The sequence below is a fragment of the Gorilla gorilla genome, chromosome 18 (genome assembly GCF_029281585.2).
Source record: "Gorilla gorilla gorilla isolate KB3781 chromosome 18, NHGRI_mGorGor1-v2.1_pri, whole genome shotgun sequence".
In the NCBI taxonomy this organism is placed as follows: domain Eukaryota; kingdom Metazoa; phylum Chordata; class Mammalia; order Primates; family Hominidae; genus Gorilla; species Gorilla gorilla.
The window spans coordinates 65802629-65821465 of NC_073242.2; the positions used below are offsets into that span (position 1 = coordinate 65802629).

The 18837-nt window shown below is 44.6% G+C and overlaps 1 long non-coding RNA gene and 1 pseudogene across 1 annotated transcript; both read right to left on the reverse strand.

The window, feature by feature from the left end:
• Positions 1–867: 867 nt before the first annotated feature.
• Positions 868–2133, reverse strand: LOC134757503 (uncharacterized). The gene is made up of 2 exons (XR_010131545.1): positions 1378–2133; positions 868–1271 (listed from the first exon to the last, which is right to left on the reverse strand). It is a non-coding gene; the product is annotated as an uncharacterized lncRNA (long non-coding RNA).
• A 141-nt stretch (positions 2134–2274) lies between these two features.
• Positions 2275–18837, reverse strand: part of LOC129527348 (putative HERC2-like protein 3) — a 35361-nt pseudogene continuing 18798 nt past the window's right edge.

An 18837-nucleotide genomic window follows, 5' to 3' on the forward strand; every position in this document is an offset into this window, starting at 1 on the left:
ATATGTTAAGAACATATAAATCAGAATGAAGATAAATGATGTTAAAGAGAACTAAGGTCTTTGCATTGTTTAGGAGGAGAATATACTAAATAATAATAGATTTAAATGAGTCAAAAATAGATGTGATAGTATCTTCAGTAACTACTAAAACTAAAAATGTATATAACATATACACTCCTTATAGACAGAGTAAGACTCTGTCACAAAAAAATAATAATTAAAAAAATACAAAAGTTAGCTGAGCATGGTGGCACAGGCCTGTAATCCCAGCTACTCAGGAGGCTGAGACAGGAGAATTGCTTGAACCTAGGAGGCGGAGGTTGCAGTGAACCAAGATCACGCCACTGCACTCCAGCCTGGGTGACAGAGTGAGACTCTGTCTTACAAAGAAAAAAGTGATATATGTATACAGTGGAATATTATTCAGCCATTAAAAAGGATGACGTTCTGACACATGCTACAATACGGATGAAGCTTGAAGACATTATGCTAAACACAAAAGGATAAATCTTGCATGGTTCCATCTAGATGAGGTGTCTGGAGTGGTCATATTCATAGAGACCAAAGTTAGATTCAAGGTTACCAGGGTTGGGGCAAGGGGAAGTAGGGCAGTTAAATTGCTTAATGGGTACAGAGTTTCTGATCGGAGTGGTGAAAAGTTTTGGTAAGAGACAGTTGTGATGGTTGTGCAACACTGTACTTAAGGTACTTAATACCCTGAATTATAAACTTAGAAAATGATTAAGTGGCTAATTTTAAGTTATATATATTTTGCCACAATGAAAAATATAATAAAATGTATATAAATTAAAAAACTCACTCTCCATCTAACCAATTCCACATGCCAAGCAACTAAACACTTACTAGTTTCTTGAGATTTTTTTAATGTTTCTTTATGGAAAAACAAGCAAACAAGCCTAATTATTCTAATTCTTCCCCAACACCCCATCCTGTTTTAAAAAGCCAGCCAGTCATCAGCGGGTAGGACCATCACTTCCATTTCACTCTACTCACTCTACAGAATTACCATATACATAGAACCTTAAAATAACAAATTCCAATACACTGTGGTCCACAATAAGTATTTCATTAATATTTGGTGGAAGAGAGAATATAAACATTCTGCCATACCTGGTTCATTTATTCTGCCAAATGTATGCCTGGTATTGTGTTTTCTGGTCTTGAAACACGTTTCACAAAAATCAAAGTCATCACAGTTTCTGCATTTGAATCTGGATCCATTGATAGGAAATATCTGACATCCATCACACCTACTTGTAAAATAGCAACTGAGGTAAGAAAGGTCATTTATTAAACTTAATTCAACAGAAAACCATTCGTCCCAAAGCAAATCTAGCAATCATAAAAATAACTCACGTAACCCCAGGATGAATACTGGGCACCAACACCATTTCTGATAGCAACCCAGTACAGTGAGACTGCTGGTGAAAGTTGTCAATGATATCTTTTCCATTGGCACTGAAAGCTAGGACAGAACAGAAATCACCTGATCCATCTTCCTCTTCACCAATAAAAACCTGAACTTAAAACTGCACCTAGCCATGTCATACTACATTGTAGTTATTTGTTTTTTACAGAGTCTATCTTTCAGAGATAGGTACTAAAATACTTATGGATGAAATAATACATGATGTCAGTGCCTGGTTTCAAAATAATCACAAGAAAGGAGCATGAATAATTTTGGCTGTGAAGTGACAATCGTTAAAGCCAGGTAATGAGCACATGGAGGTTCATTGTAAACTACATTCCTTATTTTTGCATTCGGTTTAAAATAGGACATTTTGGTTTTTAATTACACCAAGTCAACAATTCCATATAATACCTTTGGAATCTCAGGGAATAAAAACCACATTAATAATGTGAAGTCTTCTTTTGTCCTTTGATAAGAGCAACGTGTCACTCAAAACAAAGAAACCAAATTCTTATTTCTAAAATTTGTCGTTTTGATTTGCAAATATTTTAACAATCTCTTAAGCAAAGAAAAATGTTAAAGTAAAATATTAAATAATCCATTTGTTCTTATGTAACATGAGAAGCTCTAGGAACCTCTCACCACTGGGGAACCACCACCAACTGTAGCCATTTTCTAAGTGATTTGATGAAAAGAGAGGCTTCCACAAGGTTCAAACGAACAAACAAACAATCTCTTTATGGCATCAAGAGTTTATAAAACTATACACATACTTATTTCTCATGCAACTGTTAAAACAGACATAGTATACCTTTCAAAGCGTGCCACAGATTTAATTTGGAATCTCAATAGTATCATATTAAATATAATCTGAGAATTGTTTCCAGTTCCTAATTCCCATCATTAGCACATTTCCATTTCTTAAATTCAGTCCTAAATTTTTATACAGCATGAAAAACAGAGCCAGGTGTGGTGGCTCACACCTGTAATTCCAACTCTTTGGGAGGCCGAGGTGGGCAGATCAATAGGTAAGGAGTTCGAGACCAGCCTGGCCAACATGGTGAAACCCCATCTCTACTAAAAATACAAAAATTAGCCAGGCACGGTGGTGGGCACCTGTAATCCCAGCTACTCTGGAGGCTGAGACCGGAGAATTGTTTAAACCCGGGGGCGGAGGTTGCAGTGAGCTGAGATGGCGCCACTGCACTCCAGCCTGGTCATGGGAGGAGAAAGAAAAAGCAGTCCTGACAGTCAGGAGCTGGCCTGTTAATGTCAATGTTAGGCCATTTCACAGAACAACTGACAGGACAAGTTTACAGAACACGAACAATCAGATAAGGCCACTCTGTGACTGATGAATCAGGGTACAACCAAAACCCCTCCTTAACCACATGTGATTAAAGTCAAGTCTAATCCAAACCACAAACAACCACAGAGTCCCCTATCCTGGTGATATGAATGACTGCTTCCTTACCAATCATGACGTTAGCATGGCTCCATTCTTTCTGCCTGCTAGGTAAATTTATTAAGACATCCTGTCTTAGAATTACCCCTGCTTTCTCAACCCCTCCCGCAAATACCCAACATAAACTTCCTTAGTCCTCGCGCACTCCCTCTGATGGAGACACCCATTCCCCAAGGTGTGTGTTCTCCTGCACTGCAATGAGTTAATATTAATAAATCTGATTGTTTCACTGCAGGTAAGTTCCTCTGTGGCCTTTGGCAGAAGGCACTGATGAGCAAAGGAACATGCTATCTCTTTCTTCACGCTTGTTTTCTTTTCTGTGTGCTTGAACAAAAAGAAATACTATGTACACATGCATTAATGAAAAGTTAACATCAGGAATTTTATTACCCATATAATATTACCTTTCACAACCCCCACACTCTGATGAGTCACAGCCCCCATTTGTATTTCGATGTGGTGACAGAGGCTTTGACCCGCACTTTATCACCAATCTTGATGTGAGAAGAAGAATTGGGTGGAGGATAGCCTACAGATTTCAATAACAAATCATTATAATCAGTATTCATTTATGGGAATTCTGTCTCTAAGAAAAAGCAAAAGTACTAAACAAAAAATGTGCTCACCTGTAAGTTCCACATGAATGTACCTAACCCAGTAGGTGCCCCCTTTATGCTGCCAGTCACACTGCACATTGAGATCATGCAATCCATCTCTGTCCAGCTTGATGACTTTGCCAACATCACCTTCACACATTTCTTCGCACGCAGGTCCAGGTCCACTTGTCCTGCGGAAGGAAAGACTCAGTGAGAAGGGCGTGCCCTGCTCAGACTCCCTCCTTGCCAGCAGCAAGCCTCCACCACATGGCGATGAGTAACACTCTGCCCTTCAGGAATCTGCCGACTACACACACTGTCCGTGACGAAGGGCTCACCTTTCCCAGTGTTACACTCGGTTCTTCTGGGTAAGCACCTTCTGCCTCCTGGGTCTTCCTTCCCTGCTCTCCAAGCACCTAACTTGATAGGACACAGGATTCAATGTGTTTAACACAGTTAGAACCATGTTAGCTATTATTAATATGATCAAATGTTCCCCAAGTTGCTGAAGTTTCAGCCGCTTTCACTCTTCTTCTAAGACTCCTCTGAGAGAATCTGTCAGCCCCACTAGCTCTTTAATTGATGAAGATTGCAGCAATGTCCAAGGCTTATCTGATAGCAGAGGCCGCAGAAGCAGCACAGAGAGCATGGGGTGGGAAGGAAGGAGGGCCGCAGGTGTCGCATGGGCACTGGCTGGACTAACTAGCAGACAGGTTCATTCACCATGATGGGAAACGGCAGCTACTAGAGAAAGCCAGCTGAATTTCGGACATGTTGTGATTTGCATGCACTGCACCTCCAACCAGAGATGTGAATGGGAGAGCCAGAGTTGAAAGTGCTTACATCATAAATGCTGAAGCAGCAATCATAGGTCTGTGGGAGCAAGAGGGGAGAAAACGTAGGTCTGTGGAAGCAAGAGGAGAGAAAACTCAAGAAGAGTGGGCAGAATACGCCATAGTTATGGGTGAAGCCACATGGACCTCCAGGACATAAAGAACGAGCAGAGAGAAGAGCTCCCTAGAAACATGGAAAGAAACTCAGAAGAGCTGCATTCTAGACCCAAAGGAAGGCAAAGCCAAGCAAGGCTACAGTCTCAGCCACCCTGAATGCCACAGGCAAGCCACGTGCTTCCGGGACAGAGGCCCCTGGATTCAGCAGGGAACAGACCATGAGCCATGGTCCAACAGGGTGACTGGGCCACAAGGCCCTGGGATGTAGGGGAGGAGGGAAGAGGTGAACACAGACTTCTCTTCTGGGATAAAGGGTGACACTGAGAAGAGGGTGTGAGCCATGGGGTTCTTCAAGTGTGGCTCTGAACACGGCGACAAAGGCTGACTCGAAAACACTCGTTACCATGAATACAGGGTTATATTCCCTACTGCAACTCAACAAATGGTGAGCCCACGTGAACCCCAGGACTTTAGCACGTCCATGAACTCACTCATAAAAGAACACTGTACAAACAACACAAGTTTAAGACGGCAGCTATTTCATCAAGAAGCACCATGTACTGACCTGCAAAGGCCTGTTTAGTTGATTTATTTATTTTGTGCTTTTCTAACTTGCTTCCAGCGAGGTTCACCAACTGAGCCCAGACAGACAGCATGGGCTCTGTGAAGGGCAGGTTGTTCACATTAAAGGCCACGGCAGGGAGCTGGAGAGGACACAGAAGCTGTCAGCGTGTGGCCAATATGACTAACAAATGAAACGTTCTGAAAGTCATCAAAACCATGGGCTTAATCCTGAAATGCCACACATACCCCTAAGCCTTTTTATAGCTGAAAATAATCATTTTTTAAAATGACATTAAAGGCAAGATAGAGACTTACACATATAATAAGTATAATCTATGTTAATTTGTCTTTACAAACCTGTCAACAATAATTACATCAGTGTGGTGGTTACTATCTTCTCAGGTATTTTCTATATACGTCAAGTTTTCCACAACATGTACATATTTCTATAATAATAAAAAACATTACTTTACAGAAAATATAGTCAGTCCGGGCAAGGTGGCTCACAACTGTAATCCCAGCACTTTGGGAGGCCGAGGCGGGTGGATCACCTGAGGTCAGGAGTTTGAGACCAGCCCGGCCAACATAGTGAAACCCCATCTCTACTAAAAATACAAAATTAGCCAGGCGTGGTGGCACACACCATAATCTCAGCTACTCAGGAGGCTGAGGCAGGAGAATCGCTTGAACCCGGGAGGCAAAGGTTGCAGAGGGCCGACAAGATCATGCAATTGCACTCCAGCCTGGGTGACAAGAGCAAGATTCCATTTCAAAAAAAAAGGAAAAGAATATATAGTAAGATTGCACTTGGGCTACATGAAAATAATGTAAATGACTCCTTCTCCCTGTGCATCCTTGATTCATAGGTTAAGATGACAGTAGCTGCTACATTAAGTCACGTCACTCAAAACAACTGAGCATTTTCTACATGAAGAAAGGCTGTTTATTTAAATGTGTTTAAACATGTTTAAGTTTTTTAAGGGGGGAGGAGCCAAGATGGCCGAATAGGAACAGCTCCGGTCTACAGCTCCCAGCGTGAGCGACGCAGAAGATGGGTGATTTCTGCATTTCCATCTGAGGTACCGGGTTCATCTCACTAGGGAGTGCCAGACAGTGGGCGCAGGTCAGTGGGTGCGCGCACCGTGCGCGAGCCGAAGCAGGGCGAGGCATTGCCTCACTCGGGAAGTGCAAGGGGTCAGAGAGTTCCCTTTCCTAGTCAAAGAAAGGGGTGACGGACCGCACCTGGAAAATCAGGCCACTCCCACCCCAATACTGCGCTTTTCCGACAGGCTTAAAAAACGGCACACCACAAGATTATATCCCGCACCTGGCTTGGAGGGTCCTACGACCACAGAGTCTCACTGATTGCTAGCACAGCAGTCTGAGATCAAACTGCAAGGCAGCAGCGAGGCTGCGGGAGGGGCGCCCGCCATTGCCCAGGCTTGCTTCGGTAAACAAAGCAGCCAGAAAGCTCCAACTGGGTGGAGCCCACTACAGCTCAAGGAGGCCTGCCTGCCTCTGTAGGCTCCACCTCTGGGGGCAGGGCACAGACAAACAAAAAGACAGCAGTAACCTCTGCAGACTTAAATGTCCCTGTCTGACAGCTTTGAAGAGAGCAGTGGTTCTCCCAGCATGCAGCTGGAGATCTGAGAAGGGGCAGACTGCCTCCTCAAGTGGGTGCCTGACCCCTGACCCCCGAGCAGCCTAACTGGGAGGCACCCCCAAACCGGGGCACACTGACACCTCACATGGCAGGGTACTCCAACAGACCTGCAGCTGAGGGTCCTGTCTCTTAGAAGGAAAACTAACAAACAGAAAGGACATCCACACCAAAAACACATCTGTACATCACCATCATCAAAGACCAAAAGTAGATAAAACCACAAAGATGGGGAAAAAACAGAACAGAAAAACTGGAAACTCTAAAAAGCAGAGCGCCTCTCCTCCTCCAAAGGAACGCAGTTCCTCACCAGCAACGGAACAAAGCTGGACGGAGAATGACTTTGACGAGCTGAGAGAAGAAGGCATCAGACCATCAAATTACTCTGAGCTACGGGAGGACATTCAAACCAAAGGCAAAGAAGTTGAAAACTTTGAAAAAAATTTAGAAGAATGTATAACTAGGATAACCAATACAGAGAAGTGCTTAAAGGAGCTGATGGAGCTGAAAACCAAGGCTCGAGAACTATGTGAAGAATGCAGAAGCCTCAGGAGCCGATGCGATCAACTGGAAGAAAGGGTATCAGCGATGGAAGATGAAATGAATGAAATGAAGCGAGAAGGGAAGTTTAGAGAAAAAAGAATAAAAAGAAATGAGCAAAGCCTCCAAGAAATATGGGACTATGTGAAAAGACCAAATCTACATCTGATTGGTGTACCTGAAAGTGATGGGGAGAATGGAACCAAGTTGGAAAACACTCTGCAGGATATTATCCAGGAGAACTTCCCCAATCTAGCAAGGCCGGCCAACGTTCAGATTCAGGAAATACAGAGAACGCCACAAAGATACTCCTCCAGAAGAGCAACTCCAAGACACATAATTGTCAGAGTCACCAAAGTTGAAATGAAGGAAAAAACGTTAACGGCAGCCAGAGAGAAAGGTCAGATTACCCTCAAAGGGAAGCCCATCAGACTAACAGCGGATCTCTCAGCAGAAACCTTACAAGCCAGAAGAGAGTGGGGGCCAATATTCAACATTTTTAAAGAAAAGAATTTTCAACCCAGAATTTCATATCCAGCCAAACTAAGCTTCATAAGTGAAGGAGAAATAAAATACTTTACAGACAAGCAAATGCTGAGAGATTTTGTCACCACCCGGCCTGCCCTACAAGAGCTCCTGAAGGAAATGCTAAACATGGAAAGGAACAACCAGTAGCAGCCACTGCAAAATCATGCCAAAATGTAAAGACCATCGAGACTAGGAAGAAACTGCATCAACTAACGAGCAAAATAACCAGCTAACACCATAATGACAGGATCAAATTCACACATAACAATATTAACTTTAAATGTAAATGGACTAAATGCTCCAATTAAAAGACACAGACTGGCAAATTGGATAAAGAGTCAAGACCCATCAGTGTGCTGTATTCAGGAAACCCATCTCACGTGCAGAGACACACATAGGCTCAAAATAAAAGGATGGAGGAAGATCTACCAAGCAAATGGAAAACAAAAAAAGGCAGGGGTTGCAATCCTAGTCTCTGATAAAACAGACTTTAAACCAACAAAGATCAAAAGAGACAAAGAAGGCCATTACATAGTGGTAAAGGGATCAATTCAACAAGAAGAGCTAACTATCCTAAACATATATGCACCCAACACAGGAGCACCCAGATTCATAAAGCAAGTCCTGAGTGACCTACAAAGAGACTTAGACTCCCACACATTAATATTGGGAGACTTTAACACCCCACTGTCAACATTAGACAGATCAACGAGACAGAAAGTCAACAAGGATACCCAGGAATTGAACTCAGTTCTGCACCAAGCAGACCTAATAGACATCTACAGAACTCTCCACCCCAAATCAACAGAATATACATTGTTTTCAGCACCACACCACACCTATTCCAAAATTGACCACATACTTGGAAGTAAAGCTCTCCTCAGCAAATGTAAAAGAACAGAAATCATAACAAACTATCTCTCAGACCACAGTGCAATCAAACTAGAACTCAGGATTAAGAATCTCACTCAAAACCGCTCAACTACATGGAAACTGAATAACCTACTCCTGAATGACTACTGGGTACATAACGAAATGAAGGCAGAAATAAAGATGTTCTTTGAAACCAACGAGAACAAAGACACAACATACCAGAATCTCTGGGATGCATTCAAAGCAGTGTGTAGAGGGAAATTTATAGCACTAAATGCCCACAAGAGAAAGCAGGAAAGATCCAAAATTGACACCCTAACATCACAATTAAAAGAACTAGAAAAGCAAGAGCAAACACATTTAAAAGCTAGCAGAAGGCAAGAAATAACTAAAATCAGAGCAGAACTGAAGGATATAGAGACACAAAACACCCTTCAAAAAATTAATGAATCCAGGAGCTGGTTTTTTGAAAAGATCAACAAAATAGATAGACTGCTAGCAAGACTAATAAAGAAGAAAAGAGAGAAGAATCAAATAGACGCAATAAAAAATGATAAAGGGGATATCACCACCGATCCCACAGAAATACAAACTACCATCAGAGAATACTACAAACACCTCTACGCAAATAAACTAGAAAATCTAGAAGAAATGGATAAATTCTCGACACATACACTCTCCCAAGACTAAACCAGGAAGAAGTTGAATCTCTGAATAGACCAATAACAGGATCTGAAATTTTGGCAATAATCAATAGCTTACCAACCAAAAAGAGTCCAGGACCAGACGGATTCTACCAGACGTTCAAGGAGGAACTGGTACCATTCCTCCTGAAACTATTCCAATCAATAGAAAAAGAGGGAATCCTCCCTAACTCATTTTATGAGGCCAGCATCATTCTAATACCAAAGCCGGGCAGCAACACAACCAAAGAAGAGAATTTTAGACCAATATCCTTCATGAACACTGATGCAAAAATCCTTAATAAAATACTGGCAAAACGAATCCAGCAGCACATCAAAAAGCTTATCCACCATGATCAAGTGGGCTTCATCCCTGGGATGCAAGGCTGGTTCAATATACGCAAATCAATAAATGTAATCCAGCATATAAACAGAGCCAAAGACAAATACCACATGATTATTTCAATAGATGCAGAAAAGGACTTTGACAAAATTCAGCAACCTTTCATGCTAAAAACTCTCAATAAATTAGGTATTGATGGGACGTATTTCAAAATAATAAGAGCTATCTATGACAAACCCACAGCCAATATCACACTGAATGGGCAAAAACTGGAAGCATTCCCTTTGAAAACTGGCACAAGACAAGGATGCCCTCTCTCACCACTCCTATTCAACATAGTGTTGGAAGTTCTGGCCAGGGCAATTAGGCAGGAGAAGGAAATAAAGGGTATTCAATTAGGAAAAGAGGAAGTCAAATTGTCCCCGTTTGCAGATGACATGATTGTATATCTAGAAAACCCCATTTTCTCAGCCCAAAATCTCCTTAAGCTGGTAAGCAACTTCAGCAAAGTCTCAGGATACAAAATCAATGTACAAAAATCACAAGCATTCTTATACACCAACAACAGACAAACAGAGAGCCAAATCATGAGTGAACTCCCACTCACAATCGCTTCTAAGAGAATAAAATACCTAGGAATCCAACTTACAAGGGATGTGAAGGACCTCTTCAAGGAGAACTACAAACCACTGCTCAAGGAAATAAAAGAGGATACAAACAAATGGAAGAACATTCCATGCTCATGGGTAGGAAGAATCAATATCATGAAAATTGCCATACTGCCCAAGGTAATTTACAGATTCAATGCCATCCCCATCAAGCTACCAATGCCTTTCTTCACAGAATTGGGAAAAACTACTTTAAAGTTCATATGGAACCAAAAAAGAGCCCGCATCACCAAGTCAATCCTAAGCCAAAAGAACAAAGCTGGAGGCATCACACTACCTGACTTCAAACTATACTACAAGGCTACAGTAACCAAAACAGCATGGTACTGGTACCAAAACAGAGATATAGATCAATGGAACAGAACAGAGCCCTCAGAAATAACGCTGCATATCTATAACTATCTGATCTTTGACAAACCTGAGAAAAACAAGCAACGGGGAAAGGATTCCCTATTTAATAGATGGTGGTGGGAAAATTGGCTAGCCATATGTAGAAAGCTGAAACTGAATCCCTTCCTTACACCTTATACAAAAATCAATTCAAGATGGATTAAAGACTTAAATGTTAGACCTAAAACCATAAAAACCCTAGAAGAAAACCTAGGCATTACCATACAGGACATAGGCATGGGCAAGGACTTCATGTCTAAAACACCAAAAGCAATGGCAACAAAAGACAAAATTGACAAATGGGATCTAATTAAACTAAAGAGCTTCTGCACAGCAAAAGAAACTACCATCAGAGTGAACAGGTAACCTACAAAATGGGAGAAAATTTTCACAACCTACTCATCTGACAAAGGGCTAATATCCAGAATCTACAATGAACTCAAACAAATTTACAAGAAAAAAACAACCCCATCAAAAAGTGGGCGAAGGACATGAACAGACACTTCTCAAAAGAAGACATTTATGCAGCCAAAACACACATGAAAAAATGCTCATCATCACTGGCCATCAGAGAAATGCAAATCAAAACCACAATGAGATACCATCTCACACCAGTTAGAATGGCAATCATTAAAAAGTCAGGAAACAACAGGTGCTGGAGAGGATGTGGAGAAATAGCAACATTTTTACACTGTTGGTGGGACTGTAAACTAGTTCAACCATTGTGGAAGTCAGTGTGGCGATTCCTCAGGGATCTAGAACTAGAAATACCATTTGACCCAGCCATCCCATTACTGGATATATACCCAAAGGACTATAAATCATGCTGCTATAAAGACACATGCACACGTATGTTTATTGCGGCACTATTCACAATAGCAAAGACTTGGAACCAACCCAAATGTCCAACAATGATAGACTGGATTAAGAAAATGTGGCACATATACACCATGGAATACTATGCAGCCATAAAAAATGATGAGTTCATGTCCTTTGTAGGGACATGGATGAAATTGGAAATCATCATTCTCAGTAAACTATCGCAAGAACAAAAAACCAAACGCCGCATATTCTCACTCATAGGTGGGAATTGAACAATGAGATCACATGGACACAGGAAGGGGAACGTCACACTCTGGGGACTGTTGTGGGGTGGGGGGCGTGGGGAGGGATAGCACTGGGAGATATACCTAATGCTAGATGACAAGTTAGTGGGTGCAGCGCACCAGCATGGCACATGTATACATATGTAACTAACCTGCACAATGTGCACATGTACCCTAAAACTTAAAGTATAATAATAAAAGAAAAAAAAAACTTAAAAAAAAAGTTTTTTAAAAACTGGAGTTGTTCAATAAAAAGTAAACTTCATAAATTCACATTTTAAAATAATTAGAACTACCTCATAGACGCATGGTACCTTCTAGGTTGCTAAAGCCCTCGTCGTGTCTCTGAGGCTGAAAAACACAGGAACCACTGCTTTAGGTGCCCTGTGAGACAGGCCCTGCTCACCACAGAAGCGCAAGCTCACACAGCTTCCTGGAAGGCAAACTTGAAGTACCAGAATCAAGTTCTTTCAAGTGCTAATGTTGGTGCTGGGTCCTAGTGTAAAGCCAATTTCCCTTATCATACAGTAACTGAGCACAAGTTCACCTACTGGTTTCAGCTAATTCAATGGGCAAATGTGACACGTCTGCATGTCAGAGAACTGCACGGTGATTTTGCCCTTCGGGGTGATGCCAGTCACGGTGCCTTCTCCAAACTCATCGTGCACAATTTGGCCGCCCAGGCACAGGCGACCATCGATGCCTCCAATCACAGCCAGGACCGCCATGAGGCCCCCCACTTCAGGGTTCTCGGAGTCGGGGAAGTAGTCCTCTAACTGGGCCTAGTGCAGACCAAACAGTGAGCTCGACCAGGGACACTCACGGAGCTGCCCAATCCCTACAAGTTTACTGTTCAACTAAATTAATTCTGAGAACACAAACTCACCCCTTCAGAAGGCCTTCCCGCAAAGCTGTGGGTGATGGAGCGGAGCTGGGAGTTGATGTACTTGTTGATGAGCCCATTCCACTGAGTCAGGGAGTGCAGTGTGCACAGCAGTGCCACCACCTCCTCCACCAATGTGCTGCTATGGGTGGCAGTCAGCGAGGCCTGTGGGTGCACCCTGCGCCACCTCGGCATGGACTCTGAGGAGGAAACAAGGGGAGAAGCTGCTGCACTGCTCTTCACCAGGACACAGGGAAGGGAGACGGCAACCGACCTCTGAGTGATGGCACTGTGCTGCAATTCACCAGGGCACAGGGAAGGGAGACAGCCACCCACCTCTGAGTGATGGCACTGTGCCGCTCTTCACCAGGGCATGGGGAAGGGAGACGGCCACCCACCTCTGAGTGACGGCACTGTGCCACTCTTCACCAGGGCACAGGGAAGAGAGACGGCCACCCACCTCTGAGTAACGGCACGTCAGAGGAGCAGGTAGTGAGCAAGCTCCCCAAGAAGCCAAACAGCTTCTCCACCAGGCATTTCATGTCCCTCACCCTTTCGGTCTTGTCCCATGACGGAAGGACTGCTTGCAACAAATGCACAGCTAAGATCTGATAAGAGAAAATTTAAACCGACAAGCATTAAAAATCTGATTAAGAAACTACAGATTGTTATTTTTTTTCTTTTTTTCTTTTTTTTTTTGAGACAGAGTCTCGCACTGTCGCCCGGGCTGGAGTGCAGTGGCACGGTCTCGGCTCACTACAACCTCCACCTCCCAGGTTCAAGCGATTCTCCTTGCCTTAGCTTCCTGAGTAGCTGGGATTACAGGCACCCACCACCAAGCCCGGCTCATTTTCCTTGGATTTTTAGTAGAGACAGGATTTCACTATGTTGGCCAGGCTGGTCTCAAACTCCTGACCTCGTGATCCACCTGCCTCGGCCTCCCAAAATGCTGGGATTACAGGCATGAGCCACTGCGCCCAGCCTCTCTTTATTTTCTGTTCTCATAATGCAAATAATCATGTGAAAATTTTGAGAATCGTTATTTTACAGCCAGGTAATTACACTCAAGTTGATTAGTGATTAGGATTGTCAGGGACTTTAGAAAAAAGCAACATTACAGATGCATGTGTTTAATTAAAAAAGAATTATTTTTAGTTTAATTCTTAAGACAATTATGCTACAAATTCTGTGAAGCAGATGATCGAGTAGTTGCAGGATTTACCACTTAAAAGCAGGTAAACTAAAGGTTAGCAACTTACCAATTATCAAGGACCACTGCCCCTTGCCTCCAGAAAATCTACACTGTTACTTCTAGACCCTTTCTGCACTCCTTACTGAATAAAGGCCCCTGACTCTAAGGGCAGGGAACTTCAGTACATGGATGCCTCTCTCAGGGAACTGGTTTTGCCTGGCAGCACATTACCTGCCTCTGCAGCGAGGCGGCAGTGAAGGGTGCGTGCCCTTCCATGACCTTCATGAGCAGCGTGATCCACTGCGGGGAGCTGAGGGCGCCGCACACCTGCGGCGTGAGAGCGATGCTCCGCAAAAACCCCAGCATGCACCAGCTCCGGTGTTGCTCCCTGTACACCAGCCTGTTTGGAGAAGCTGCGGGAGGGAAAATAGACATGCTTGGTAACAAGTCCCTAAAGACAAATCCCTAAAGATAAATCCTTATTTTTTTATCAACTTATTTTATTTTCTACAATAAGCTCCTTTAAAATATATTGCAGTTTGTACATTAATTCAAACTAATTCAAAGTGAGAAGTGCAAGAAGGCTTTTAAGGTAGTTCAAGAAACATTTCTGCATTTTTCTTTTCTTTTTTTTTTTTTTTTTTTTTTTAAGAGATGGGCCCTGCCCTCACTATGTTGCCCGGGCTGGTCTAAAACTCCTTCAAGTGATTCTCCTGCCTTGCCCTGCCGAATAGCTGAGACTACAGGTATTTTTAAAACCTTCTAAGTATGTGTAGTAAAAGTAGTTAGGGAATTTTAGCTATGTATTGTTTCTAGGCAATAAGAAAATGATCTATAATTCAAATAGCAGTAATTTGCAACAGTGTATCTACTATATTTTTAATTTCGTGTTGTAAATATCTCCACAATCTTGCTTATATTTAATCTGCACCACTTAAATACTTTTTTTGCATTTTTAGTAGAGACAGTTTCCAATCTAAGTTTAATACATCTGCATTAAAAAAATTGAGTTTTTCACTAGGTTTACACCATTGGATTCTGGCACCAGTGGGCCCACCTCTGCTCCGCCTGGCTCCAGGACTCCACTACTCCCTGAATGGAGGCTGAGGCTTGGAGGCTGGGCCCCCCTAAGGGACCCCGCCCACAGCCCCACAGGACCTGCTTTCGCCTCCCGCCTCCCACCTCCCCCCCGCCCTCCTCCCCCGCCCTCAGCTATCCAAGCTTTTGAGGACACCTGCCTTCCTTCAGCACACTCACATGCGCTCACACACACACATTCTCACACCCTCACATGCATCCTCACACTCACACCCATACTAAGTTATTCAGACACACACATGGGCACTCACACACCCACCCTCACACAGGTGCACTCACACCACTGTCACAATCACTAACACACACACAATCCCAGTCACACGTATGCACACACAACCTAAGATGCAATCTGACACACACTCCTATGCACTCTCACATACATTTACCCCTCCCAATGCATACAAAAACATATGCACTCACACTCAACACTAGTCACAACCGATTCCTCACCCACTCACACCTTTACCCACTTTCTCACTTTACACTCACACCTACACCCACTTTCTCACTTTACACTCACACCTACTGTTACCTCCCACTGACACAAGCAAAATGCTCACATTCGCTCACACGCCTTCACAATAACGTCACTCGTGCTCACACTGATACAAGGCACTCATGCACATTTACACAAATGCTCACAATCGCACACTTACACTTGTGCTACCACCCATACTTCCTCACACTCAAGCCTCACTGACTTACACTTCATCTCATTGGCACACCCAGTAATCCCCTCACACTCACGCCTCCCTCGTGCTCACCCTCACACACACACTGGCTCAATGCACTGACGCTTTCACTCCCACTTCACCTGACTGTAGTCACCTGCCCACTCACATGCTGTCACGGACATACACACCACTCACATAAATGCATGCATACATACACCCACACAACCACATGCTACAAACACACTGTCACACTTGCAACACAAATGCTCAGCCACTTGCCCATCGACCGCTAACACACTCTCACCAATATGTGCGGATGCTCCAGCACACCACTAATACACGCATGTTCTCACACACACTGGAGCACACCCACATACCCACCCACACTCACATGTGCTCACTCTCAGTCGCATGCACACTCACCCCACTCCCTCAGCTCACATTTCTCATACTTATTCTCCACACACACAAACACTTTATGGATTAAACTGTGCCTGTCCCCCAACTTCACATACATTCAGAACTCAGAATATGATCTTATTTAATGAGGTCTCTGTAGGTAAGAATTTAGGTGACATCATGTTGGATTAGAGTCAAAGAAGCTCAATGAAAGAGTCCTTTCAGAGACAGAAAAAGACATGCAGAACACAGGGGCAGGGGCCATGTGAAGACGCAGGCAGAGACTGGCACAATGGGTCCCCACACCAGGGAAGCCTGGAGCTCCCAGAAGCTGGATAAGGTAAGGAAGGACCTTCCCCTAGAGCCTGTGGAGGGAGCATGGCCCTGCCCGCACCTGGATTTGGGACTTCTGGTCTCCAGAACTCTGAGAGAACAAATTTGTTGTTTGAAGCCAGTGTTATGGGTTGAATTCAGAATTGCAAAATTCGTATGTTGAAGCCCTAACCCCTACCATACCTCGGCAGGTGACCTTGTTTGGAAATAGGGCCGCTGCAGATGTAATCAGTTTGATGAGGTTGAATGATGTCCTTATGAAAAGGGGAGATTTGGAGGTGACTCACACACAGGGAGAATGCCATGTGAAGATGATGGCAGAGATCAGGGTGACCCCTCTACAAGCCGAGGAACGCTAAAGAGGCCAGCAAACTCCAGAAGCTGGGGCAGAGCCCTGAAGCAGCTTCTCCCTCACAGCCCCAGAAGGAACCACCCTTGATCTCAGTCTTCCAACCACCAGAATCATGAGAATTTCTACTGCGTAAGCCCCCAAGTTTGTAGTACTTTGTTACAGCAGCCACAGGAAATGAATCCACACACATCCATACCCACCCACATGCGCACCCGGACACGACAAGTGTGCAGCCCCCAGCGCTGACTCCCTGGGCCCTCAATCTCTCATTCCATGTGTGTCTTGTCCGTCGTTCCGCTTTCCACTAATATTTGCAGCAGTCCGCATAAAGTCTTGGTGGCTTCGCTCTGCATGATCTCAGCATGAACTCTGGCAGGCAGACAAAGAGTCTGCAGTAAGTTAATAGTGCTGGTAAACATCATTGTAGTGGGGTGAATGTTCCTTTCAGTTTGTTCAGCTTCTAAAAAAAAATAATCAAAATAACAAATTATATTGGCAGCCCCAGCCTCTTGGATGGTCTTACCAAGCCCAGCCATGTGAAGCTTCGCATGTCTTTTAGGAACAGCTAAGAAATGTCATGAAACCTCCTCCCACAACCTGGATCTCCACAGATAGGATCTAGCTTTCTTGGTCCACCCCTAAATTCTCACCTCTGCTTCCCTAGAAGCAATAAAGTGCTGACTAACTCCACATTACTTGAAGAGTTCAGAGTCAGGGACCGCAGAGGAAAGGTAAAGGCAGGTGGCAGGTTGGGTGTGCTCAGGCGGGGGCTCTCACTGGAGGAGGAGGCAATGGACCGAGACCGCAGGGCAATTCCACCAGGCCTCGGCTCACTCGCTCAGATGCAGGCTCAGCACCAACCACATGAGACTCACTGGTGGTGCAGCTGCCCTGGCCTGGCCACCACATTCTCAAAGAGGGGCAGGTGCACACGTGAGAGGAAAATGCAGAAAGTCAGTTCCAGACAGATCACCGGATCCCACAGCCACTCCATGCACCTGCATCGGAGGTGCCTGGGAGCTTATTTAAATTGCAGGTTCCGAGGACAGAGTGCCAGCTGCAGGTGCATCCTGACATCCCATTCTAAGGCCCAGATGGCAGTGGTGGCAGCCAGCACCTGGACAGTTTGTGAGCTGCCTTGGACTAAAGGCCTTCCTGAGTCACCCACCAGAGTCGTCCTCTGTGTCCGAATCCTCTGCTGAGGGCTGTGCAGCGGCCGGCAGCTCTGCCAGCTTGAGGTTGTATTTTCCTTCTTTCCCCATCCTGTAGGAGTTGGTGCTGCCCGTGCCCCACTGGACTCTTATCCACCCGTCCTCTCCCAGCTCACCAATCACTCGGCCTAGGCCTGGAGGAGGCCCATCCTGACAAAGCCAAAGTAGAGATCAGTTAGGAGGGTGCGTGCCTTGCCCTGGTCCTTCCACGGCTCCCAGCAGACCTCAGTTAGGCGGGTGCGTGCCCTGCCCTGGTCCTTCCATGGCTCCCACCAGACCTCAGTTAGGAGGGTGCGTGCCCTGCCCTGGTCCTTCCATGGCTCCCACCAGACCTCAGTTAGGAGGGTGTGTGCCCTGCCCTGGTCCTTCCATGGCTCCCACCAGACCTCAGTTAGGAGGGTGCGTGCCCTGCCCTTGTCCTTCCATGGCTCCCACCAGACCTCAGTTAGGAGGGTGCGTGCTCTGCCCTGGTCCTTCCATGGCTCCCACCAGACCTGCCACACAGATGTCGCCATATGCCACCCTGTCTGTCAGGGGCTGTCCCCAGACACAGATTTCACCCCTCCTACAAAATGTGTGCTTGTATCATTTTAAATTAAATGGCATAAAATAACGTGCTCATGCTGCTTTACCAAGGAAGTAGGGGAAATCTCATCTCAATGAGGATCCTCTGAGTTAATGCACAGACAGGGCTTTGCAGCAAGTCCTGACCCCTCAATCCCTCACCAGCATTGCAAGAGCAGAAACCTGAAACAAGTACCAGCACCTGCACATTCCCTTTTCTTCAGTTTCCTCCGGGCCCCAGGGGGAAGCTCTGTCTCTCACTTCTGTAGGAGAAAGCTGTTTCTAGGATGGATGCTGCTGTCTCCAGACACTGCTATTTCTAAGATGACTGTG